This window comes from Syngnathus leptorhynchus, chromosome 3, assembly GCF_054491065.1.
Source record: "Syngnathus leptorhynchus isolate UIUO chromosome 3, UIUO_Slep, whole genome shotgun sequence".
NCBI classification, from domain to species: domain Eukaryota; kingdom Metazoa; phylum Chordata; class Actinopteri; order Syngnathiformes; family Syngnathidae; genus Syngnathus; species Syngnathus leptorhynchus.
Window position 1 is genome coordinate 12914745 of NC_141197.1, and position 27061 is coordinate 12941805.

At 39.5% G+C, this 27061-nt stretch overlaps 1 long non-coding RNA gene across 2 annotated transcripts in view; it reads left to right on the forward strand.

Moving 5' to 3' along the window:
- Positions 1–265: 265 nt before the first annotated feature.
- Positions 266–27061, forward strand: part of LOC147059350 (uncharacterized) — a 106498-nt gene continuing 79702 nt past the window's right edge. For both annotated transcript variants that reach the window (XR_015065727.1, XR_015065726.1), the window contains exon 1: positions 266–719. This is a non-coding gene — a long non-coding RNA (uncharacterized LOC147059350). The remainder of the gene's footprint in view (positions 720–27061) is intronic.

The window sequence follows — 27061 nt, forward strand, 5'->3', positions numbered from 1 at the left end:
TGATTAAAAAAATGGAAATATAAATCAAATAAAACACATTTTAAAATATGTTTTGAAAAAAGTTTAACAACAAAACCACACAAAACCAAAAGCACATGGAATATACAAGTAGCACTTGGTGCCTGAGTGAAATCGGCTCAGTGGTGCAAGACACATGAGAAAAAGCAATGCAATGCAGCTCCCTGCTGCAACTGCCTTTAAAAAGGTGCCGATTTGGACTTGCTGACAGGTGTGTTGCCGGGTACCGCCCATCCATGCTCACGAATGACCTGCACATAGAGAACAAACATTTGAGGATTGGGCATACAGGATTAAATGAGACGCTGCATAAAATCCTGATGGGAAATGTGTACATTGTGGAGAAAGTGAGACGATCCAGCATGTAATGATGGAGTGTGTTAAGTATGGAGAGGAAACATTTGAAGGCAGGAGTGGAACAAGCACAGGTAGCATTTAGAATGGAAAGTATTTTGAAGCTAGAGATAGGAAAAGTTCAGTGTCAGTTGAGTTCCTTAGGAAAACCGGGCTAATGGAAAGAATGTAGTTTTTTTTTTTGTTATTAGTATTGTTAGTCTGTGACTGCCGGATCTCTCGTCATAACCTTCAACCGAGTGGATTGCGATAACGCCCTGCCAACAAACAGAACAGAAGAACAAACATTTCTCCCCACACACACGACAGGAAATACAGGAGTCTCAAAAACCAACAAGGAAAACAAGGTACGTTCCAATTAACAAAATTCAACAAAACAAGATTCAAAGTAGCAAATCAAAAATGATAACATCCTCAACATAAGTAAACAAGATACGACTCGAGGAACGGTGACAACACGGTGACGGCAGCAATACCGAAATAAACAATGAACCGACAATGACAGAAAAGAAAAAATACGGAACTAAATACGTACACAAACTGACAAGATAGAGGTGGAAAACGCAAGAGTTTCTGGAAGGACCCGATTGGAACCGGTTGACCAGAACAGGTGGAAATTCCAAAAACTTTATGTGCAGGTGGAGAAAATAGATGGATGAATGAACTATGTGCCCAAAGTGACATTTTTATCACTGGCACCCCAAATTTGCTAGCAGCACCCCTGCATTGAACATGCACTATACAGGTCACCGTAAAAAAAGGACAATCCTTCCAAACTGGTGCGAGGGTGTCCGGAGGGGCTGCAATGTGAGCTTGGCTGCGGTCTGTGTTCTCAGGTGATGGATAGACTCGGGGAGTAGGTGCTGGTGTGGGCAAGCTTTGACCTTGAACGTGGAAGAGTAAGCGTTAGCTCAGATATCTCGCACGATACCGAGCGGTTCATTACGGAAGAGCCCCCTTATGCAAAGTGCCGAGCTCAACACCGGTGGGCTGGCAAGCGCTTGTCTGGCTGAGCACTGCTGACCGAACAATAAGACAACAGACTCCTCCTTCTTTTAAAAACAATGCCTAGTCAGGGTTACTTCAGCTGCACGGTTCCACAGAAGCTTACACATTCCAGTTCATTCAAAATATTTTCAGTTTTTTCGTAGTTGGTTCAGCAAATTCTATAGCGATATGCCTATTTACAGTAATTTTCTGTCTGGATATCTGTAAATTTTCAATACTATAAAAGTTGAATGGCATGACAAATGTTAAATAAAAAAAAAAAAGAACACACCATACTTAAATGTTGACATACATAACTTTTATTCTGTCCCAATGACGGAAAGGTCCGTCCATCCATCCATCCATCAGCAACGAGTACGGTGGTTTTTCATCCATCCGTGTAATCTTCCCGATCCAGGTCTTGTCTCGACTACAAAGTTGTGGTCCAATTTTGGCGATTTTTTTATTGTACTTTGTGCTCAGTGTAATGTACAGTTAAAAGAAAACAGCATTGTCTTATACATGCATATGATGTTTTGGGGCAGTGTGACAATGCACGTGTGTGAAGAGACAACGACCCGATTAGAAGGAGCCATATTGTGGATGTTGCCTGGTGGACAGGCCTATCTGCTCCAGGGTAACCTTTTATCAGCTCCATTGGCATATCCTGAGCAGGATGACATAATCAATAATCAGAACTGTTAATCAATGGTATTCTAAATTAGCATTGACTGGGCCCGCAAGGTTAGCCAGCTTTATCGGTTTACATTAAGGAAAGCAACGCACTCGACAAAGGCCTATGACTGGGATGTGCTGCTTTCACCCCTACACATCAGTCTTCATAACACACAAGAATACAGTCAACACATATTCTTTCACTATCTTTACCTTCACACATTCATGGTTGTATTTATTAGTCTTCAAAAGTATATATTCAACATGATTGTCACGCACAGACCCATTTGAATACAATGAAGCTCCAGTTGTATCTCATTATCGACATGGTCAGGTAGACAGAGGTCATTGATGTGTGTCACCTTTCACAAAATGTCCGTTCGCGTCTCTGGGGGACTCTTGTTGGATTCTCTGAGAGTGCGGCATTACGTTAGTAGCGTGCAACCCACTGAGGGAGGGTGCGGGCCCACATCTCCCTAATTACCAGCGAGTGGAACACTGTCACAGCTGTCTGCAGGGTAGCTTTGGATGACCCTTGAGAATACACAGTTTAGCATCCCGTCCATATAAACAGCATATTCTCAACAAACTATGCATTCCTATTCTTACTGTCTACAGGTGCCATCTTCATGCCTCATATATTATGTGTACTCTGTGATTTCACAGTTTTTGGTAATCTCACATGCTTCAGGCGATACAATAAATAATACATGATGCCTGTCATAGTGTTTATTGCAATATGGCAAACATGAGTAGAAAATAAGCAGAAATAAGCCTTTTAGTCTTCCTCTGCCGCTGCAAAGCTCAGTTGCATTATGACAATATGACAACAGGGATGCTGCAGTCAAACCTCCCCCCCTCGCAGTAAGTTCCAGAAATGCTTTCACTTGGCCATCACAGCTTACACAGGCCACCTGGCTTGTCATATTCTATTTCCCGCCATACACAGAGTGATGCGGCTCAATGCGACTGGAGTGGACCACGGCGAAAATGAATTGTTCCTTAATGCTAACTCAAAGCAAAAGTAAATCAGAAGATGTTCAAAATGGACTATGATTGTGTTAAATTATTTGAACCCACTGATAAACAAAGAAAAAAAATGATTTGTTTAAATGGGCTATTAGTATAATTAGTTATGTATTATTCATCCTGAATTACTTCACCTAAGTGCAATAGATGGGTGGTGAGTGAGCATCAGTGATACTTGTCTGATCTCCAAAGAGCTTTGTATCAGCGCGCCATCTTTGTCGATTTTTCCGCTCAGCCCATGTCTTCGCCTGCCGCCTGTCGAGCGCGAGCTCCCACTCCCTTTGTCCCTTGTGAAAGCCCTTGTCACCTCTGGCCCTCCTCCTCTCCTCCCTGTCTGTGAGGCTATTACAAGAAGCGCTCCTCCCTCCCCGCCTTGCCCGTGTATTGCCATTAGAAGACATGCATCCTGGGAGCTGCTGCTCACTCCTCTGTGTTTTGATTAATATTTTAGCAGCCTCGGGGAGGAAATGGGTCTTCCTCTGAGCTAATCCGTTATGCGGTGGATGCTCGGACCAGAGGAAAGGAAAGATGATAGACGAGGAAGGTCGAGCTTTGCTGTTTTTATTTTCCATGTCAGAAAGTTGTTGTGACAATCGATACAAACCAACACAGCTGCTGCTTGAATCAAACACAAGATTTATAGCGTATAAGAACTATGTATGATGCTATTTTTGGCGGTGCAATTTATATAAATTTGTATTGAGGTTCTTATGCAAATTCCTTTATATATATATATATATATATATTGATTGCCACACTCTTATTTATATTTGTTTACAAAGATGCTTGACTCAAGAACTGCCTTTTGCTTTTATTGTTCAAAGCAATGAGGGGTGCTTTTATCACCATTTGCCTGCAGGTCAAAGGTGAGCATGGAGACAAATGAGCCAACTGTACAACAATGACCCAAGTGTTCTGAGCCTGGAGTCATCCCAGAAGTCTTTTAGTTGGTGACTCAAGGAGACAAAGTGCATGGGAGGATTTTCAGAGATTCATGCTTAGAACATGGAGGATATTATATTTCTCACTTGGGATCAGATTTTGTATTTAGTTAGGTTGTCTTTGTGAAATATGAAATGGGATGTTATTGAACACAATGAGAGAAATCTAAAAAGTAAAATCAAAAATCAACATTTTTTTTTACAACACTGTATATCTTCTTCTGAATTTTACCTTCCGGTGTCTTCCGTAATTCTGAACTCTTCCGGCAGTATTGTTTGGGAATTTACCCCTGCGGTGTTGAAGAGGATGGAGGTCAAACATTAACAATTACTCAGTGTGTTTGGAACAGCAGGACACGATGAGTAAGTGAAGTTGGCACATTAGGAACATACAAATGAAGGCTTGTCTTTATGGTTTGAGGGCCTGTTTTCAACTCTGCAAGTCTTTTTGGCACAGTGTCCTTGGGACGGGTGCCTTTCTATGACGGGCCTTGACTTGCTAAAGATGGCGGGGTTTCATTTGGTTAAAGGCAGCTGGCAACATGTGTTTGATGTGTGCACGGATGGTGCTTCCTTAAAGAGTCCTTTGCTTTATACGCCATGTTTTTATGACTTTATGTGCTTTATGGGACATCTTGAAAGGAGCTAGTGCACATTTGGAGGATATACTTGCCCCTAGGTGTCTTCTTGGTATTGTGAATATATTTCCCACAAATGGCATGTGTAATGTTTGTTGAGGGAACAATATTGTCTGCACAATAAGACAATTAGAAATGGTCTAACTAGGTGGCAAAACAAACAAACAATAACATTTTATTGTATTTGACCTTGCTATTTAAGGCAAACAGTTTAGGGCTGTTTTAAGAGTGCAGTTGCTTTTATTTTATTTTAGGCAGGTTTTGTCTGCCGAAAGACTCCACTGACAGTCACTGCAGCAAATATGAGAATTATCGAGCCTCGTGTCGCTTGGTCTTGCAATGTTTCTTCATTAAAAGTGACAGTGAAGCCAGAGGCAGGGGAAGTGTTGGAGCTCTACAGACCTGTCACCACCTTCTCCACAAACCATAATTTAATGCCCGTACCATAATTGAAATAATTCTCTCACTTACTGACAAGGCTGCCAAATGGTGAACCCGAAAAAGTGCAGACATAGGAAATAATGTCACCCCTCATGGCATTTCCCGCTAAAAATTCATCTTATATTAAAATGCATAAATTGTCCATCTAATGGTTAGTGCGAGGTTCATTCAATGTTGCAGGATAAGTGAGTTTCATGCTTAAAACAAGACCGTAATAAACGACAGTAAATCTGTAGAGCCATCTATATTTTCATAGTGCTAAATGTCTGCTTAGTTAATCCCTTTCTGTTCGCTGGCCGTTTGTAGGGAGGTAATTGGCGGGTCTTTCCATGATTGATGGAAATCTTAGCCACACCTAGAAATAAGAATTGCTTTGATTTTTACCTGCTCAAAAACTTGACTTTAACTTAATTAGCCTTAACAATAACAGGCCAAGTTGGCTTCACTAAAATGTCACAGTCAGCACAAAATCAAGCACATTCATTACGCTGACCTCAAGATTTCCACTGAGAGAAGACATGATGAAATGGCGTCAAATTAATCAAAATGTAGGAAAAAAAAGACAAATTGAAAGACACTACGGTTGTTCGAAATTGAGTTAATGTATATTCAACATTGACCATTCCCAGGATCCCTTGCAACAACTGAAACTAATTGACTCAAAGGTCACTTAGGTTTTTGACCATGTTTTGAAATAATTTATTTTGTCAAGAAGAATATACTGTACTTATAAGAAGTAGTCATGCTTAAATTCAGCTTGCTTTCACTGTATCAAAGCCAAGAGCACCAGGCTTCAGAATGTGATTTCATTTAGATTTGATATAAACCAAGAGCACCGGACTTCAGATTGCGAATTCACACAACCAGAATCCTTTGCTCATTTCCCCCCATTTGAAATAAATATATGCGGTCGTGTCCTCACAAGCCCTTCACTGATATTACCTCCACTGTTTGAGTCAGACGTTAATGCCCATGGCAGACACTGTTGTATCTATTTTTAAGAAATGTTTTTGTGTCAGACACAATTAAGAGATGGGAATTTCAAAGCTTTGAAGAATGGAGGATATCCTGGCTCAGTTTCCTCATCAGTGTTTTTTATTTTTGGCTGGTCATCTCATCAACAGCGGAGCTGCTCATACCACTGTTTGCTTGGTCAATATAAATATTGAAGTGTTAGTCACCATTGCATTGTTCTTTTATTAACGTCATAATTATAGATGCATTTTCATTTTCTTTCTTTCTTCTCATCATACATAATTGTCTATGCTAACGCGATCAGTCCCTTATCTATAATTTAAAAAAAGTCACGTTAAGGTGTTTGTATGGCATGAGAAAATGTTTTTGCAGCAAGCTTCTGTTTGGGTTATGCCGAACAACATTGGAACGGCATTCACGTTAAGTTTTGAAACAACTGCACATGGACACAAAAACAGCTGCACTTCATCACTGCCATCAATAAGAAGAGATGTATGATTGATTAATAAAGCTTTTGTCAATACCAGGATACAAAAACAACCCCCTGCACATGCCACCAAATCCACTTTTAAATCAGCCAGGCACTTGTATCCATCCTTCCGTGAGCATGATTTATATAGGCAGTCGATGGAAAAACACTGGCCTGCGCATGGCTACATAATGGAATCGTGAGCTAAGTTGGAGTGCACAAGGGCCCCTTACTCAAGGAGCATTTACTTACTCTAAGTGTACAGATTAGCATAAGAAAAGCAGTTCCATAACATCCACACACCTCTCTAATTGAGCTATTGTTCATGTAAGCGGTGTGATTTTCTTGCTCGGATGAGTGTGTGTGTGTGTGTGTGTGTGTGTGTGTGTGTGTGTGTGTGTGTGTGTGTGTGTGCGTGTGTGCTTGCGAGTCTGTGCGAGTGCATATGAAAGGGAACTTATTCCTTCAAATTGATCCCTGCAAGTCAACAGGAAAGGACATAGGGGGCGTTGGCAAACAGACGCTAACTCAGCCAATAATGAACATGGTGCTTTTAATGTGAAATCCATGGCCTCTCAATCGGGGCCATTGATCAAAAGTGCCTCCTGTCTGTTTGATTTCTTGCCCGCCTCGTGTAGTTTCAAGCAGCCGTTGATGTCGAATCACACTGCTCTTGGTGATGTCGGTATGGAGCAAGGACAAGGGAGGCTCCCTGGGGTGCGTCTGAAACAATTGTGACTGCAACAGGCAAGGATGAGTTTTAGTCACCTTGGTATAAGCTCCCCACTGTGCCCTGACTTTGACTGGACGTCTCTCAAAGCTTTTAACAGGCAGATGTAATAGCTCTGTGGTTTCGGAGAAGCCGCGAATGAAGCATCAAGCTGGCGTCTCTCGTGGCTTCAGATGTGGTCTAAGTTGTACTTAATGCGCTGACATGGTAATCCATCTGAAAGTGTGATGCTTTATGCTGATTTAGACAGGAAATCAGAAACCTCGTGAGTAATTAAACCAAATATCTCCTTCTGTTGTCCCCGACCCATTAAGCAAAGGTGATCTTATGTTGGTTCCCTTTTGGAGGATACAGATTTTGTTGTCATTAGAGCTGTTATTGACGAGCAGTTTGCGGAAAACCACCAGCAATTCACATGCACTCACCTAAAAATTTTTCATAATAGCTGAGATGATCCTCTTTAATATAATTTCAAACTCATTTCAGAAAAGTACCTCTGAAAATAAACGGCTTACATAATATTTGCATCTCCTGCTAGGATCTCAAGTGGGATTCAAAATAACTACTCAACTTCTCAGTATGGGACTAATATTAGTTGCTCAATGCCAAGCATCAAAGATATATGACTGGGAATACTGTTACATTGACATGGTTGTGCTTCACCGTTTGCTTTCAATCCATTGCTAAAAGGGTTAAAGCACAGCAACATAATTTGTGTTCGGTGAAGTTATGGCTGTTTTAAATGTACAGGTACAAAGGGAAAATAAAAGCAAACAAACAACACATGAATAAATGAATAGATAAATAAATAAATAAATAAATAAATAAATAAATAAATAAATTCAAACACAATTTTGTCCGTGTCTCGTCTTGATTTTCTAATTCCCCATTCGGAAACAATAAAATGTGAATCAACTTTTTCTTTCAGGTATTTTCACCTGAGCATTCAATGAAATTCTAACTTTCATACGAGTGTAAAAATGTTAACTCTGTACAAAAAAAAATCATGAAATAAAAACTAAGTAATCAAATGCGATCACATCACTTTCCAGTCGAGGAAATCATTTGTTCGGGGGAATTTTTTTTTCTTCCTCAGCAATTGTGCTCATCAAACAAGCAATTATATCATCTCATTTAGCGATAACAAGTGCCAACAAGGATTTAAGAGTTGTTCTGAAATTCCATCCGCTGCTCAAAGTTACAGAAATACATTTATGATGTTCAAACAATGTCAGTGTTCCTTTTTTAAGTTAAAATAGAATGATGAGAGAGGCATTAGCATCACTGCTTTTCTCTGATTTATCTGCCCTGTTTGTGTTCAATGACACGGATCCACACATAAAAACACACAAAAAAAACGGGAAAATTAATTAATGTGCCGTATCTAATATACACAGATTATAGAAACACACAGTCCCAGGCTGTCCTCTGCGGTGATATTTTAAAGCCGTCATTCCCACCACAGACGTGTTCTCCCGAGACCACCGAGAGCAGCTTCCGGAGGCTTCTCCCTCCCTGAAACACAAGATGCCCATTACATCTTTTCATTTTTCAACTCCTCCTCCCCCATTTGCTTTGCTCACTCTCCCTCCATTTTTCTTCCTTCGTTTCTGAGGCTTTATCCATTTCATGTTTGGCAAAACTCCCCAGACGAGCCAACACGAGGAAACATGATGCCGCAAATCTTTGATATCTTAAACAGAGGGCATAGTGCCAGCGCTCTTGCCAGATAGGAAACCGGTTATCCAGGAGAGGAACATCATCCTGAATCAAACAAAATGAATAAATAATCGAGGTTGCAGACACACTTTCGTACTTGCGGTGCATGTCTGCCGAGGATTGCTTTACCAGCCCAAGTGATTAGTCTGTTGGCAGAACTGTTTGGTTTCAATCATTCACAGTATGAAACGGCAGAGCAATCCAGTCATCTGCCTTTCACCGTGCTTAAACAACAGGGAATTTGAAAAAGGCCTCTGCTCACTTTAAATTTACAGCCACATGCGTGCTCGTGTTATTTGTGCCATCTGTTCAAGTTGTGTTCAAATGTGTTTTTGCCGCTGTAATTCCCAACCAGCAGATTCAAATTTAACATTTAACTCCACAAACAATTGAAGAAAAATGTCTTTTGCTCAATAACACATGGCTACTTACTTTCCTGACAGAGCATGCAGTCAGAGATAATATTTTAAATGCAATTTCAATTTTCATAAGGTTACATTCCTAATGTTTATAAGTCAGCCACCTCGATCCTGTTTATAGAATAGCTGGTATTAAACGGGAGATTAAATTTTAGCTGGCTGAATATAATACAAACGCAAAATGATGCCTCTATTTTCAGGCCAAGCTGTGCATTGTCATTTATTTATGAGGGATTTTTGCCCTAGTCTCCGTTTCCTTTGCAAACCTGACGGTGAATATGGAAATGTTGTTTGCCTGTCTACGCGCGGACATTCATGCATGTCTATATGTGCTTCTTTGTGTGGGCATCTTTTAATGTTTGTCCTTTATAGTGCATTCATACAAACCTGTGCTACTACTACATGGATGCTGGTGGCTTCAATATACCTTTTTAGAGGCCCCACATTTACATCCATCCTTCCAAAGCACTCAATCACTTGTCTTTACCACATTCTCTTCTCGTATCGTTGCACAGGCAGACTTTTATTGCCACTTTTACAGTTAGTCGCCATTATCCTTAAATGGGCGGGTCCATCGCTTAGGTTATTCCCTCAGAAGCACTTTATGTTTGAAGAAATACACTGAAAATAGTTTCTATAGTGTCTGGGATTTTCTTAGTGTTGTAATGCTCATACAATACATCACACACTAGTTCTACTAAACTCCAATGGATATAAAAAGTCTACACACCCTTGTTACATTCAGTTTCGTGTTAAATGGGTGTCACGATTAAAGTGCTTTTGATGAACACCAAATACATTTCCGATGCTCAAGTAGACACTTCCTAATATTGTTTTGCTCCCTTGAAGAGGCCCGGTGGTTTGAGTTGTGAATCTAAGCCACACATTTTTCCAAGCAGCCAAGCCCTCTGCCACATGACACGACTGCAGCAAGAAAGAACCAAAAACTCAACCAGACCTGAATACAACCATAACTGAAAATACCAAAATCCAATAAAAATCAAAACACATCTAGAAGAAAACCCGTTGAGGTTATAGGTCACTGAGGTTGGACCTGAGAGACATTTGATGGGATTAATGGCAGTCCTCTCAAGTACTAACATCTTATACATCAATCTCATCCAAGAAACGGTTCGATAAACTTTGCTTTGTGTACTGGAAAATGGAAAAGAGCCTTCCTCAAACTGTTGCCACAAAGTTAGACACATAATTGAGTGGTCTCTTCTGCCTAACCCCTGATTGATTCATTAATTGATTAAAAGTTGTGTCCTAAGACTTTTGCCCATATAGAGTTACTTATGCTATAGTGCATACTAGCTACCGTAATGTAAAGCTTTCAACTTTTTCCGTCTTAGCCACTGGCACCCACTTACAGTATGTGAGCTGGCTCTGTGTTGTGTCCTGATAACATGGGTCAGAGATGGAGAATCCATCCAGCACCTTTTGCAGGATATGAAAATAAAATCCTTGTCCGGTCAGTTGCTGTGCTCGCTTCCTATAGATGCCCGAGCATGAATAAAGCATAAGGGCTGCAGTCCACCCGACACCGGGACTAAATCACCCTTATTTACAACCACTTGAAGGCTTTAGTTGGCACGCAGAAAGCAGAAATATCTCATTAAGAAGCTTTTAGATCTTCTAGAGAATTGCTGGCTTATTGGAAAAGATGTTTTTATGTCCACTAAAGGTTTCAGGGGGGTTCAGGAAGTTACCGCAAACTTTAGAGTCGTAATGTAAGCTCCCTGATTTTACTTTTATCTTTCACCCTGAACAATGTATTAGTAGACGACACATTCTCACCCTTTTGTATTGTCTTGAGAGCGTCTTAAGGAACAGAAGCCTATAATTGGACCGTATTTACTGTTTTCTTTCTGCTATCGGAGTAAAGCAAAAATAGTTTTATGCTTGTTGTCGAATGTGTGTTTTGTAACTAACACATATACGATAACAAATCAACTTTTTTTTTTTTTCCCAATCACTGACCTCTGTAACAAACTGTAAAATGTTTCCCATCTTCAGGTGTATCTCTCATTCTAGCTGTAAAATCCTACATTTCCGCTGGGCCAGATCACTTTAAACCACAATGCCAGTCCTCAGTAACTTTAGAGCCCCTATAGACTCCTTTCAATAGACCCCCAGCCCTCACTTTGATCCTTGTTCAGCAATGAGCACAGTCTGGTGACTCTGTAAGCATCAGTATTAAAGTACCTCTAATGCTGCTGATGTATTCACTTCATGATGTCCTTGTTAAACTGGGATATTTCTTGAAATTCTTTATTTTTCTCCTAACTGTCAAATGAGATTAATCTATGATGAATGGTTTACCACACAGGAATTTAAAAAGACCATACGCAGTCTTGGTTCAGCTCTGATAAACGCAACTGGCGTCATCTTGATACAACAGACAGCAGTCATGTTTGGCTTGGTGAATGGAGTCTCGTGATCTGGACCTACGGTGAATATGTCTTGGCGTAAAATGACTTAATCAGAACTATTTAATGGAGGGATTCATATTTCTTTTTTTCATGAAAGAAAACTGCAGTTAAAAAAAAGTACAGAACTCTGTTCTGCCACACTCATTAGGATGCCTCCACAGTGATAGGTAACGGAGATGGAGCACCTTAGTTCGGTATTGGACCTTTACAGTTTGTGGCTACTACAGTTCTTGCTTGTGTTTGGCAATGTAAAACGGAACTGAAACAAATTAGAGTTACAGTCAGAGTACACAATGAATGGATTTGTTGATGAGTGCTGTGCTAAGTGCAGTGTGAAAAGACTTTAAGAGCACTAAATGCGTACTAGCTGTTTATTTTGACTTATTGTCAGGTCTATCACGTTTGAAAACATCAGCACGTGTCTGCACCTTCTTACTTAACTTTCACCAAGCTCAGATTCTTCTTTCAATAGCCTCATATTCCTACGTCTGCTCATTACTCTTACAAGTAGGTCTCGGCAAATATGAACATGACTTTTACAATAACTCCAATTCATTTTCCCTCTCATACAAGTGTTGGGGTGATTTTGAAATGACCTTTATTTGGTAGGTAATTTGTACAAACTCGCGATTGTGATCTCTCCTGGCACAAAGTGCTGCTTCAGCAAGGTTCCCTCCTGTTCCTCAGCATGGTCCTCTCTTCCCTCCCAAGGTGTCCTCTGGCTGTGCGAGCCTCTTTGAAGGCCCCCCCGCTTCCTTCTATAATGGAATCACTCTGCACTCTTTCTGGTTGCAATACGAAGGGGCGATATTTCCCCACTGATAAAGATCCCTCTTCCTCTCATTTCATGCGTCTTCCGCTGGATACAAAGCTGCGCAAGATTAGATGTGTCACTCCTCCCTCAATTCCACTTTACACAAAAGTTCCCATAAGCTTTGACCAGAAAAGAAAGAGAGAATTAATTTAATTGCTATTCAAGTGCCGCTGAATAAGATGGTAGAACTGTACATATTAGGATGAACATTGTTTCTTTTCTTTTTTTTTTACCTTGTGACTACAAAAGGAAACGTGACCCTAAAATCAGAGTGAAGAAGATTGGCTCGAGGTCATCTCCAATATCTGTTCAATTCAGTGCAGCTGACAGATGTGTCAGAGATTCTCTCCTTGCTGTCTAAACGAAGCCAGGAGGAGGTTAGTTATGATAATGAACCCCCTGTGAGTGTATGCCAACGTGCACACTGATGGGAACACACTTCCTCTCACTTCTAGTCTAATGAAGAGGTTATAAAAGACACCAGAGGTAGAAGTATGCACACCTCCACGTCAAGCAGAAAGTTTTTGCTCAAATACTACAGAATATTACAAATACTTTCATTGTTTTTACTGGGAGTGCATATTACACCTTGTGTGTTACCTTGTGTGTTTTTGTATTTGAAATATGTTTTGTCGAGGTGGAATTGCCCATGAAACAATAAAGTCAAAGTAAAAATTCTTGACCAGAAATGAAGAAACATATTTGTCATTGTAATGCAAGTATGCTTCCGTATATTTTTGGAATTAGTATCTCTGCTAGAGCATTAATCACAGTCTAAACATAAATATGTCGTTTTAATTTTAACATGCAGATGAATGAATTTCTAATAGGACGTAGATGTGCCTGCAGCCTGTTTTATCATTTCACAACCTTGTCAACTTGAAGAGCTTTGAACTGGTGACCCTTTGGTTTGACTTCCATTATGTGATGGCCGATAAAAAATTTTTGGGTTAAAAAAAAGAACTTTGTGGTTATTCTGAAACCAACTGTCATGTTTTTACGGAAACGTCAAGTTAGTAGCTTATTGACTGACATGTTGTGTCATTTGTGTGTGGGCTCTCCTCTGTTGTTCCTTTGCCCTTTCCTGTTTCTGAAGCAGCGTAAAAGGGGGACTTCCTTCCAGATGTGTAGGCAGTCTTTTCATATGTCAACTGGTACTGTGATCAAAGATTAAAATTGCGGACAGTGAACCTGTGTGTCCATGCCCTTGTCAACTTTCTGGTAAATATAACATTTTGCACATTTTAATGACTGTTTGGTGTCCTTCTGACAGAAGAAGTGCTTGTGACTTCATGTTTTTGTAAAAAAAAGAAAACAATCTTGGATCTTTTGTGTCATATTACTTTTGTGCAATGCACTTGTATGTTAGGGTTTGATGTTGTGAATGTTATATTTATGATGAGTAAAGAGAGGTAATACCAATAGAAAATATGTATTCAAATGTAATGAGATAAATGGATGTATTTTGCATACATTTATCATGAGAATGACTTGAAATGCACACTAGATACATATTTTGAAATCATGCACCCCTTTTTTGGATTGGAATTTTCCTTCTGTATTCCATCTATTTAATGATTTAAAATTACATTAAAAGAAATCATTTTTTTTTGTATAAGCAGAAGACCCTAACCCTAACCCTTTTATATGCAAATTATAAATAATGTCATTTACTTATTACAGAAATCCCACAAGTAAATTTAGTAGACTACCACTTCTCCAGATAATGTATGTGATGCTGCAAATATGTTCAAGCATATGAAAAATGAGCCAACCACTCAGATTTTTGAGGAATCGGCACTAAAGTGTAAGCTTGCAAACAATAGCTGCCATAGTAGCAGTTTTTTTTTTCAGCGCGAGACGAAGTCTTATTAAAAGATCAAAAAGTAACACCGAAGGCTTTTCCTCCTAGAAAAGATATTTCCACTCTTTCTATCCTACTTCAACATCAGTGCCCGTATATCCAATCAGCTTCCAAATGCCCATTTCTGATTTCACTTTCCTGATCCCAGGAGCAAAGCAAGTGGCATGCCAGGTTGAGTAGGCATCACTTTAAACACAAAAACATGCTTGCAAAAAACATTTACATGGCAATGAATAATTTCAGCGAGGGTCAGGCACCGCTTTACCTCGTACTACCCCGCTGACCGCAGACCGATCGATAACGTCTACAAGGTGTCGAGTTGTGCTTTGATAGAAGAGACTTTATAATTATTTATTTTGTTTTTTTTTGCTTTGTCGCCAGTATTTGTGAATCATCAGCTAGTTTTTTCTTTGCGAGGCTGGGTGCAGATATCAGGCATCATGTTTCCATGTGTAGTAGTAAGAACACTTGCCATTGTTGCTGCATTTTAGTCCAAACTTAAAGAAGAGGAATTATTTAGAGTTATATTTTCCGAAAGTCTCTTAAGGACCACTGACCAGGACACAGTTTTAAATGTTTGATCAGTTGTTGGGCATGAATATTACTTGACCTAAAATGTAAGATAACAAAAACAAAAAGTCGTTTTCTTATTATTTTTACAAAGATATGTTCAAAATGTAACCCGGTTATATGAATACATAATTTTATGTAACCCAGATAATTAAGCCAGCGATATCTTCTGTAGTACAGATAAGGAAGGCAAAACCGGGACATTCTATACGGAACACAAAAGTATTCACGACAAAATGCAGCACCAAACAAACAAACAAAGCAACAGGAAATTTCTGCTCTGCCTTTTGTTTGTTTGTTGTATTTTCAGTTTGCACGCAGATTAAACATTGTAAATGAATGTGGTAATTAACGCAGGCGTTGTAGGAGTGTGTGTAGGTGCTGCTTTATCTACTTGTTTTCCTCAGATGAAAGGAACATCATTTTTTATAAAACAAAAAGTGGGATTTTATTCAATGCATCATATTCACTTGTTTACAATAAGCTCCCAAGGGCCCGCCCCCCCCCCCCCCCTCCTTCTATTCCAACTAGAGTAAACTTAAAATAGTACACAAGCTTAGAGCGAGCACCATCTATACGCAAACTGTATCAGGAATGTGTTCATCATCACTCGCTTCAGTTGTTTTTTTTATGAAATCAAATTGAACTTTATTTCCACCATCATTCTCCCGCTATGTTTGATCTTGTGTTTCATCAAGAAAAGAAAAACAATGTAACATTGTCCATGCATAGTCCTGTTCCTTCTCTTGTTGGAAGATAAACACTGAAAGCAGAAATGTTATTTTAATCACCACTTCTGTGTATGTGCCTACACTAATGAGATTCTTTGCCTTTCCTGTTGTGCAGTCAAAGTCTGTTAAAATGATCAATATCAATGAATGAAAGCGTCACGTTGCTCAATATAAATTATGTTTCTTTTGGGGCTGCACTTTACACCAAAGCATGAATTGCTAAAGCAGAGCACCGCCACCGCCGCTGCTTCTTCTGAAGTCGAGAGCTCAAACCCACGACCAAATTCTCACTTTTAATCTACAGAGATACTTTGCCAGCACTTTACGGAAACTGTTTGTAGCTAATTCATTTTCCCTTTAATATGTGAAAAGCATGAGCTCTCTTATTTAAGAATACTGTCCATTTATAGACTTTATTATTTGTGTTTACCCAGGCATGTAACTGTGAGTGAATAAATTATTTAAATTAAACGTCAGTTAAATAACACATTCTTGTCACATTTGTAATAGCGACAGTATGGCACTTGCAGAAGCTCGGCACTTTCCAGAATCTGAACCAAAAACTATAAACCTAAACATGTAAGCAGGCATGACAAAGTTAAGGAATTTCTACAAAGGAGCACAGTTTAAGCTGCAATTTTGACAACTTAAAAAGAAATCAGCATTCATTTTTCCCTCCTCTATCTAATCTTTTTGTATTTATGGTGTGTGACACGTGGTTAAATAAATGGCCCGTGCGAAAGCACTGGCATACAATACTGTTTGCACATTGTAACTATAATGAGTGTAAAAAAGGCACTAAACACTCTACTCACATAGATAAAAACACATGCCGCATGTGTGCAGAACCGGAACATGCTGAAGGTCAGCTGCAAAAGTTTCAACACAATGCCACTTGCTCTCTGCTCCAGTGTGGCTTTACAACTTGAGCAAATTTCCCACATGCCATCATCTTACCGTAGTTATTGATTGCCTTTTTTTTCTATTTTCCAAAATCATCTTAATGGTACATGCACAACCACACTTGCACGCTCACACACACACGTACGTGCCCCCCCCCCCACACACACACACACACACGCACACACTCAGACGCATGGCTCTATCTTAATTGAAGACAGCAGCATGGAGTAGGCCAATTACATCACCGCCCCAATTAAAATAAAACAACGGGACTCTCTCAATCTGTCCTCCAGGGGAGAGAAAATGAGAGAAGGAAAGTGAAACCAACGGCAACAACAAATCCCAATCTGGTATGATTGTCACACTGTTCATTCGGTTCAAATAAATAAGTAAATAAATAAATAAAGATGCTCCGCAATTAACTCCAAACTATTCCCATGTGGCTCAACGAGTTCGAACACGGCATCCTGTGATAATCCCCATGAAAGAGTGATTCTTATTGCAATTTGGAGCTTTGTCAAGATTGAAATGGCTCTTGATTTTGCTCCTGTTGACTGATGCACACCTGTTCATCACATATTTCAGAATGAGGTTCACATGTGTGTGTGTGGGGGGGGCTTCTACAGCTCAAGAGATGACAAGCGAGGACAGACTTCTGTCTGACACGGAAACTGATTGTGATTGATATCTTTACTGACCAGCATTCACTTATACTCTTAGCTGTCAGCCTTTATTGACATTGTTGTAAGTCAAATGTCACTTTCTCTTGAGTGATTGCGAGTATGACGTGACTACATTATGCATTAACGCGCCGCATACTGATGTAGGGATAGAGGGGCACTGACTCCTTATTATTATAATATCCAAAGGTGATGCTTTTTTTTTATTAGCTAAGGTGACAACAAGCATATATAACCAAACAGTGAATCGGTTCGAAAGAAATTCAACATAATCACCACCAAGTTCAATTTTATAATATTCATATTTTAATATTTTTTATAGGCTTCAAGGTTTACATAATTCTTCCAGTAAATGTCACATTTGACCAATATATAATTGGGTGACAAAAACGACAATCAAAAAGTGAATAAACCAGATATGTTCATGTTATGTTATCTTTTTAATTGGTTTAATGCTTAAAAATGCATGTTTCGCCAATATCATAAATCAAAGAGGTTTTGTTTTGATTATTTTGGATTGTCTGTTCATTATTTCATTAGCATTGTGGTGCAAGTCATATTTTTTAATGAAATATCTTATATTGATCAAGTAATAAAATATATTTGATGTGTATCTGGATAAAATATTTTCCCGCTTTTGTATATTAAGATCCTACATCATAGCCATTCACGTTGTTATTGATTTAGCAGGTGACAAATGTTTAAGTCTTGGCACAGATCTGCACTTTGAGTGCACTTGTTCATTAGTGGTTTGTGCTTCTCCTTATAAGGTCGGGCAATTATTAAGTGGGACGATGAATTTGTGTGCTTTGGTTTGTCATCTAAATTTCAGGCTTCTTCATAGCATTCACAACGGCCACATAGAATTTATTCATTCACACGCACAGTGAGGGTATTTGTAGCACAATATTCATTAAAACGTGTGTCCAATTCCATAATTGTACAGCCAGTTTTGAAGACCTCATTGCCTCAATTGTGAGCTTGTCGAAAATGACAAGGAAAGGACTGCCAGAACGGAGGTTGGTGGCAAGCGTGAACCTCTGGTTGATAAAATGCTTTTCTAAGATTAACAGGTATTCTCTTTAGAGCCACTATGGATTGACTACGGAATGAAACTACAGAAGGCCCCTCAGCGTTTAGTCGGATTGAGCACAAAAAGCACCTCGTGATGGAGCTCGCTATGATTCGTCACCTCGAGAATCTGCCGAAAGCGTACGTGAGATCATCAGAATGGGCAAATGTCTGCTCGTAAAATGTCAACTGCCAACCAAATGCTTTGACTTGAGCAGTTAATAGTGGCACCTATACGACAAACGTCCTCACAAATAGTTTTCAGGTGGAATGGATGCAACTACTCACCAGCACGATGTTTTAAAATGTTCTGAAAGCTGTGTGAGTTCTTTTAGATGCAATTACCTCTTTCATCTTACTACAGTATAGCAGGAGAAAACTCCAAAGTGACCCTGATTTACTCTTCATTTTGATTGTTAGTGATTTTGATAGTTTCAAATTGTTCCCCCATAGAACACAGTGGCAGTCATTTTGGTAGAATAATAATAATGATAAAAAAACATGCAACGAGTACTTCAAATGTATGGAAAATCCTCCATAACAGATCAATTCAACTGATGACCAAAATACGTGTCACTGCTCTTCTCCTCCCCTCACCGCTACCCTCACAAATCCTGCTCAATTTTTACAACTTGAGTTATGAACGAAATTGTAAAAACATGCAAAGTTAATGCTTTAGACACTTATCCAACATCACTGCATGATGAGAGTTTCAAATTTCTTTGACTTTTGAGTCATATTTTTCCAGGAAATTGTGGTTTTGGGCCGTTCAACATTGAAAGTTAAGCTCTACTATACTGCATTTGAAGTGTCTTATTTGAATGCATTTTGCAGTTCATTCAAGCCTAACCACGGAAAGTGGGGAATGTTTCTCCCAAACGATCTCATGGTGAAAGAATGTCATGGTAGGGTGTCCAGACCTTTGGACAATAGGAGGTGACATGGCAGGATGATCCAGGACGCGTGTGCAGGGTGCTGTGGCTGTGCGCACAAAAAGCCACTGAGCCTCTCCTAGATCCTGCACTGCCCTAGGGGATGATTTGACGTCACGTGCACACACCTCGCAACAAAGATTCTGCTTCATCAGCAGTTTGCGTTGTGTCCAGGCCTGCTCCTCGACCCACAGAGGACTAGAAAGCTCTTTGTGGACTTTTGCTGGCCAACAGGTGGGGCCCTATGACAAGATGGCCGCATTTCACTTGAACACTTTGATTATGTTTTAAACCTTCCATGACTCATGAATGTATTTTTCTCCAATCAGGCTGCTTGCTTTGAGTAGTTTAAAATCAGCTTTAAAAATAAATTGGGATAATGAATCAAGTTTTAAGATAAGAGAATGAGCACCCTGGTTGCCCACAATTGAGATGGATTTTTAGTACCCCATTAAATAAATTGCTCCCTTTCTGGCAAAAAAACAAAACAAAAAAAAAAACGTTCTAGTCCAATACCCCTCAAAATCCTAATTGCTCCAAGATGTTTGGCTTGAAGACACAGGCGCCATTCAACAGTAGTGTAAAACATTGTGACAGGAGCCCCAGTAAAAAGTGTTGACACCTGCTTATGGATGAGAGGAATCTTAAGGAGTAAGCTCTGCTTGGTGATGCTGGAGGTCCAGTATAGATGAAACATTATAGACACCAGGGGACACTGTCTCACCAGCTGCTGAGGTCACCAGGAGAATTTGTAGACCACACAGTAATAGGCTTTTGCCTGCTAAAGTCTGTGAGATGTCTAAACAGTTTTGTTTCTGAGTTAATTCAAAGCAGGAAGAAATTTCCTTTATGATATGAATTGGCTTTTTATGATGGCTACTGTGTGAGAAGAGCATGGCCTTTTTGAATGACACCATACAAGTTTATATAATTACAGTGAAACCTCTGGACGATCTTAAAATAAAATCTTTTGTAACACTTTTTTGTTCATGATAGTGACAGGACAAAATAAGTTTCTCTGTAACACGATAAATGGGCAGCTCGTCTTTGGCCTTATCATGCTTGACTGGGATTGCCTTCCACCATAATAGCATAATTGCCTACTTCATATTCCAAAAACAAGAAAAACCCAAATTTTTGGAGCACTTTTTTTTTTTTTTACAATTTTTAAAACGTAATTGTATTAAGAATGATATTGTATTGGAAATATAAACCAAAATATCGACCAATTAAACAAAATGAAAAAGACCCAATAGAAAATACCAAAGTGAGTTCAAGATATTGAGTTTTGTCTTGTTTTCCCAAAATATTGAACTATGACTTAGACAATTGTATTTTTTTGTAAATGTCTTAAAAAATATGCATCACAGACTCAGAAAACATAAGCATGTTTTGTGACACATCACATCTGCAATTTTTATACTTAAGTCTTTGGTTTTTTGTCATGAATTAGTTTCCGTTTTACATGTCTGACACTTTGTAATGTTAAAATACCGTCAGATGATTCATTTTTGTGCAGAAAAGTGTTTAAAGCAGAACAACTTGGATGTCAACTAGCAACATGGAGCTGATCGTTCCACTGTAGTCCCCGAACGTATCAGATATTTTCTCCTTTGTTTGATGCGGAAGAAAATATGTCGCTATCGTCATCACTCTCGCAGTAACGGTGTGGAATTGTCTCGCACAGCCAAGCTCGGATTGCAAATGGCTGTGCGACTCACTCCTTGCTCATTGCCTGGATGTTGGCAAGCTTGTGGCAGTGTTATTAGATAAGGAGACAGACTCTCTGGCCCCTCTTTAACATCACTCTCAGCGGGAGAAAATGAAATGATTTTACTCCCGCCCTCTCCTCCCCTCATGAGTGGAAATGGAACAAGACAAAGGAAATGATGCACCGACAAGTTTAGCAACAGACCTGCGGCCTCCGATTCAAGATGAAGCTTCATGAGGTTTCGTTTTGCGGAATCTTACCAGTCATTCACACACTTATCAAATCTTCTTTGTAGTCACGAAGCATCATTGTCTAAAGTTCTGTGATCTCAAAAAATGTTGCTCTAAATTTGACTGCATGTCATGTTTTCTGTAAACACAAAACAAAAAAACACAGATTACGAAAGTGTGTTAACCTACTTACCGGTAACGGAAGCCAGTGTTGCTTTTCTGCTTTGATCTCTCTCTTTAATAGAAAACAGCTTTTTCTTTCCTCAATTTCAGTATACATGCAACGAAATGAAATTAAACCTGATTCTCAATCAGTGTTTTCAGCTGTAATATTGCCGACTCCTTTTTAATTAATTGGAACGGCAGCTGTAGGCAGGCCTCCTGCTAATACAAAGCCTCAACAAACAGGCTTCCTTCTGACCCAGCTAGCCCTGGGACTAATTATCGTCTTATGGAAATGTGGCTATTTCTGCAACTTCCATATCCCTAATTATTTCTGTTATTCCAATATCAGCCTGGCTTTGATGTCCCAAATCCTGTATTTAAATAGTGTAAGATTCCTATTCTTTGTGCCCTGTGAGGATTGTGCATGTAAAATACATGGACGAAGAGTGGTTATTACCAAAGGCTCCAGGGTTGGACATACCGGGTCGTCTGTCTCTTCCCCTATTTTTTTTTTTTATTACTGTTTTAATTCCTCTTTCTTATTTTGATTTTACCTGCAGGGACAAATTGGACAAAATTCACATACCTTTTGCCAGGCAACCCTCAAAATGAGCTTTCTGTACACAAAGAATTTTCCATAAAAAAAATTGACATCCATTTGACTGATTGCATAACTGTTTGGGCCATTGAGGGCGGGACACTTTCTAACAAAGGCATCCATTGTCGGGGCATAAAGAGAAGAGTTTCATCAGTTAGAAGGGTTAAATGGCACTACACCATATGGTCCGGCACCATCTTGGCCACTTGGAAACTGATGTTCAGCCATCTGAGAGAATCTCATCTCACTCACACAAGTCACACTGTGATTCGATTTAGCTGCAATGCAGCTTAGGAAGAGTCTCGAGAGGAAATGAAGTACACATGTAGAATTATGACTGTGGTTGCTTCTCAGCATTATCCCTTTGCCGGCACATGAACTTCATCCTAAAAGATGACTCTGTGTAAAACCATCATCATGTATTTTCATATAGATGAGCTATGGCTACTTGCGCTTCCAGCCATGCCTTTATTAATGGGGGGCTGTCAGGACAGGGGCTGCTCTGCATTTTCGCATATTAAACAGGCACAGGGTGGGGTGGGGGGGTAGCTTGGTTTATTACCGTTTGATATAAATCAGCTTAAAGCATCTCTCCACCTCCTGCTCCACCTCTTTTTCTTCTTTCACGTCTCCTCATTTCTGGGCTTCTCATCAAGAATATTATAGCTTGACTTCAACATGAGAATATCTTTGTTCTTAACACTAGAATAACCTCTTTGTCACAAAATAGGGCCTCTCTGGAATCAAACTTTTTCCAAGCTGTCTTGGTGAAATGGCCTTGAAATGAAATCTCAGGCAGATCATTTTCGGTTGCATTCCAAGTATTTACTTGCATAAATTTTAAAATAAAAATAGAAATAACTTTTTTGTTTGTTTCTTCTTGGAAATAGATCATCCCTTGTGTTAAAACAATTGATAATTTTTTGGAGTCGAGAGTTCTCGATACGTCAATACGTCAAGTCTACCATGGTTCTGGTGAATGAAAAAGTGGAGAAAAGATGAGTGGATGGAAGTATAATTTTTCTTTCAAAATAAAATATTCACCTACTAATTATTATCCGTAGCCTGAGTCTCTGTGTTTGAAGATTTCATACTTAATAAGGGCTTTTTGCAATCCCAAAAAATCCAAACAAAATGTTTTCTCTTCTCCGTCAGAACTGTTAACCAACGGCTAAAGTCTACTCTAAGTGTTGCAGTTTTTCTCACTTAAAATTGGTCTGTTTCGACTGGGGTAGAGAAAGCAGCTAATTAATTTCATCCAATAGAGAGATTAATGTGTGGGAACAGTCTACTTAATTACCCATATTGCGGCCATGCTAGCTTTCAAAACAGCCATTCTTCAAAAATGTCTAAGAACAGCATCTCTGCTGCAGCTAAAGTACACAGATCTTGCATGGCTGCTGTGGTAAATGGAGCATTGTGCTGGCACCTGTCCCTAGGCAGGGCCTGGGCGTGCTCACTCAGGCATGGCTGTGACACTAAACACTTTATATCCTGGCACCCCTCCAGACAACCAAATTATAATCGCCACTTAAAAGACAGAGAAAACAAGAGGAGTGGAGCAGAATATTCCTCCTGAGAGAGGAGTGCAGGGCATGGCATGATGTGGCTCTAATCATATCTTTAGCCTGATAATGATCCTGACATGTTTTGTTACGGCTTGCCATACTGATGCCTCCTTTTCCTGCTCTTTTCACTTTTTGGCGGCCTTTTAATTTTCCTTTCACCTCATTTGATATCCTGATGTTATGTCTCATAGCGTGCCATTTGAAACTTATTAACACAGTGCCTGTACAATGAAGGCCAAATGATATTACATCTCTTTCAACACTGAGCCATCCAGAGATGACTACTTGGCTTTCTAAAAAAAACCATTGTTGTCTATTAAAGTAAAAATACCTAGGATAGGAAAGGTTAGGAATCGCTGGTGATGAGCAAACCTGACATGCTGGATAAGCACAAAAATGCTTACCAAACACGCTCCCAAAAAACACAACAATGGTCCATAAATCATTGGCTGTGTCCTCTCCAACCCTCTTTTCCTCTCGCCCCTCCCTCTAGGGGATTTTCTTCTGTACTCCAGGAACAAGTACAGCTCCCAATTTTTGGGAGAACTTCCCAGAGGTCCTATTAATTACCCACCTTCCTGTTGAGTGCCTTCGCTGACCTTGTTTAGGTAGGCATGTTGGAAAGCGGAGCAGTCTTCAGTATGACTACGATTTGTTTTCTTCTCCAGTCTTCCTGTCTCCCGAGCGCCGAAGTTGCCTTATTTCATTCTGAATTATAATTTGTATTTGTATGAGCTCCATATTTTGCAGCTCCAATTGTCATGACTATTGAAACAATTTCAGTGGTTTCTAGTTTCCCTATTTCTATTTTTCATGTTCAAAATTAAAAAGTGGTTTATGTACCTGTTCTGTATCTATTTACATTTTTTCAGCTGTAATATAAGGATCATTTGTTTCATAGCACATTGATGGGTAGAAGTCCCAAAAATGCGGCAACGTAGGACCCTCTTGGAATAAAAACAACATCAGTGATTTTGGTAGGCATATGTACAATAACAAAAAAGTCTTAAATCCCCATGCCTAAAAAGACACAGGAAGTCTGCTGGTTTGGTTCAAAGGGTCCATTTTATGGTCATTTCCTGGGGTCTTTCAAAAATGAACTTGCAGGAAATTTGTTCACTTCCAAACACTTCCCCCGAAGGCATCTTCCTGCAGTGCTTCATCTCATTAAATGGACTTTCACATTGTGCTAGTTAACATTGTTTCACCAAATGGGGTTTTGAGCTTTTCCTTGGCTGGATTTGAGGAGGAGGAGGGGGGGGGGGTCTGTTAAATTTGGGGATGTCACTAATATTTGCTTGTGGAACCTTTCAGTACTTGTACAGTTTTGCTGCTTAAAATATGAGTCCTCTTACTACCTGATGAGTTCTTGTGACAGAAATGTGTGTTTCATTCCATCATGTGGCAAAAATTATTTCTGTTTCAATTTGTACCAAAAAAAAAAAGATGAATTGCACCGACAAGCCCTTCTTATCACTCAACATGTGTGGGAAAACTTCTGAGAGTGCCCTCAAGTGTGATCTTCACTTTTTAGGTTAACTGTGTGCGCTACCAGCTGCCAAGGGGTAAAATTAACAATTTTTTTTCTGCACCATTTTTCATTTAACTCCATTAATCATGAGAGCATTATCTGGCATGAGAAAATGCACTTGCTGATAAGGGACGCATAACCCCAATTTGAGATTTCCGGCTATTGTAAAGCTCGACTAATTGATCCACGTCTGTTTCTGAGACTTGCTGCGGGTGTCAATGAATTTTTTGTCGTCTCTCACATTGTGTTAATTTTTCATTAATTTTTGCTTAAAAATACATGCATGAATAGCTCTATAGCTCAGGTTGCCATATAATTTCTGGATTATTCTGAGCAATATATCCAAAACACACACTCATTTATGATCATAAAGTTTCCATAGGGGCAAACATTTTTTTTTTTTATCTACTATTAATTGAGGAATTGTTTTCATTGGCAGTGACGGTGTGATGATTTACTCCTCTGTTGTGCTTTGCGCTGACAGCAAGCGGACTTGATGTTCTCTCCTGGTGATAAAGTTGTCAAAGGCAACTGGCAGGAGAAGTGTTTACTCTTCTGATGTAGCTATAGTTTCCAAAAGTGAAATGGAGGCGATTCAATTCATCTTTTGTGAATTAAAATGACCTGGGTGACTATGAATCTATACACACATATTCCATCCATTTTCAACATCCCTTATCCTTGTTGAGGTCGAGGGGGGTGCTGGATCCTATCCCAGCTGACATTGGGCGAAAGGCAGACTACACCCCAACACACACATATTATAATCTTGAAATCATCTCAGAGTGCTTCTGTAACATAACACCAGCAGTTTTTTTTTTCCTTCCATGATATCGTCACTTGAGGAAAGTAGCTGTGTGCTAAAGTCTAGCCAATTTGATTATACAACTGATTTCTGTACTGACCAGCCTGTGGTCTATCCCCAGCCTTGGATACAGAGCAGCCAATTTGATGTGGTTTGTGGTCAACAAACAGCCTTTGACCTCACAGAATGGCTGGCGAATCCATTGTATGAGTTCTGGGGCCAAGGGTGGGAACGTCATTTGGCCAGTTCTGATTGAGTTACTTTAGGCCACAGCTAGATCACCTCCTCGCTGCTTGTTTTGTTGAATTATTTAATAGGCGTCCAAAGAGAACTGATCAGATTTTTTTTTTTGCGGGGGGGCTAAAATGGAGCCATTGTTTTATTTTAATTCAAACGTACATTGGACTCCCAAAGTCTTTGGACGGATTTCATATGAAAGCCGAAAGCAAGTTTAATTGATTGCATTTTATCATTTGACCTTAGCTTAACAGGTTTTCCTAGGTAACCCAGGCAACATTCCAGATAATCTTTTTCTCAGTAGTCATTATCCACTGTAAAAATTCCAAAACGTTTTCACAGCATTCCCATCACGCTATGTCTGATGCGACACTGTAATCTGTGCATTAAGAGAACTTTTTCAGTAAGTCACTACTATTCTGAAATGGTGTTGGGTGACCTATGAGAGGCGCTTTTCAACACTTTCTTGCATCCTAAATGACAGTGGAATAGACGGGCTGTTACTTTTCTTAACAGAGCCAGATGGTGGGTGTGCGACTGAGGCCTCGAGTTTCACAGATGAGTAGTGAAGCATTGCATGCAGGGCTGCTCGATGCGCTGCGTGTGTGCATGTTTGTTTAAGATAGAATTGCAAAGGGAATTAAATGTACATGACATTTAAATTCATGCTATTCAAATTTAAAGTTCTCGCTTTTGTCCCACAGGCTATTGACACAAACTGTACGGACAATCCTTTCGTCTTCAAGCCTTGATCTATGTTTTCTGTCAATATGAAGTAATGTCTTGGTCTGCAAAGCCTCTGATATGATGTCCATTTGCTA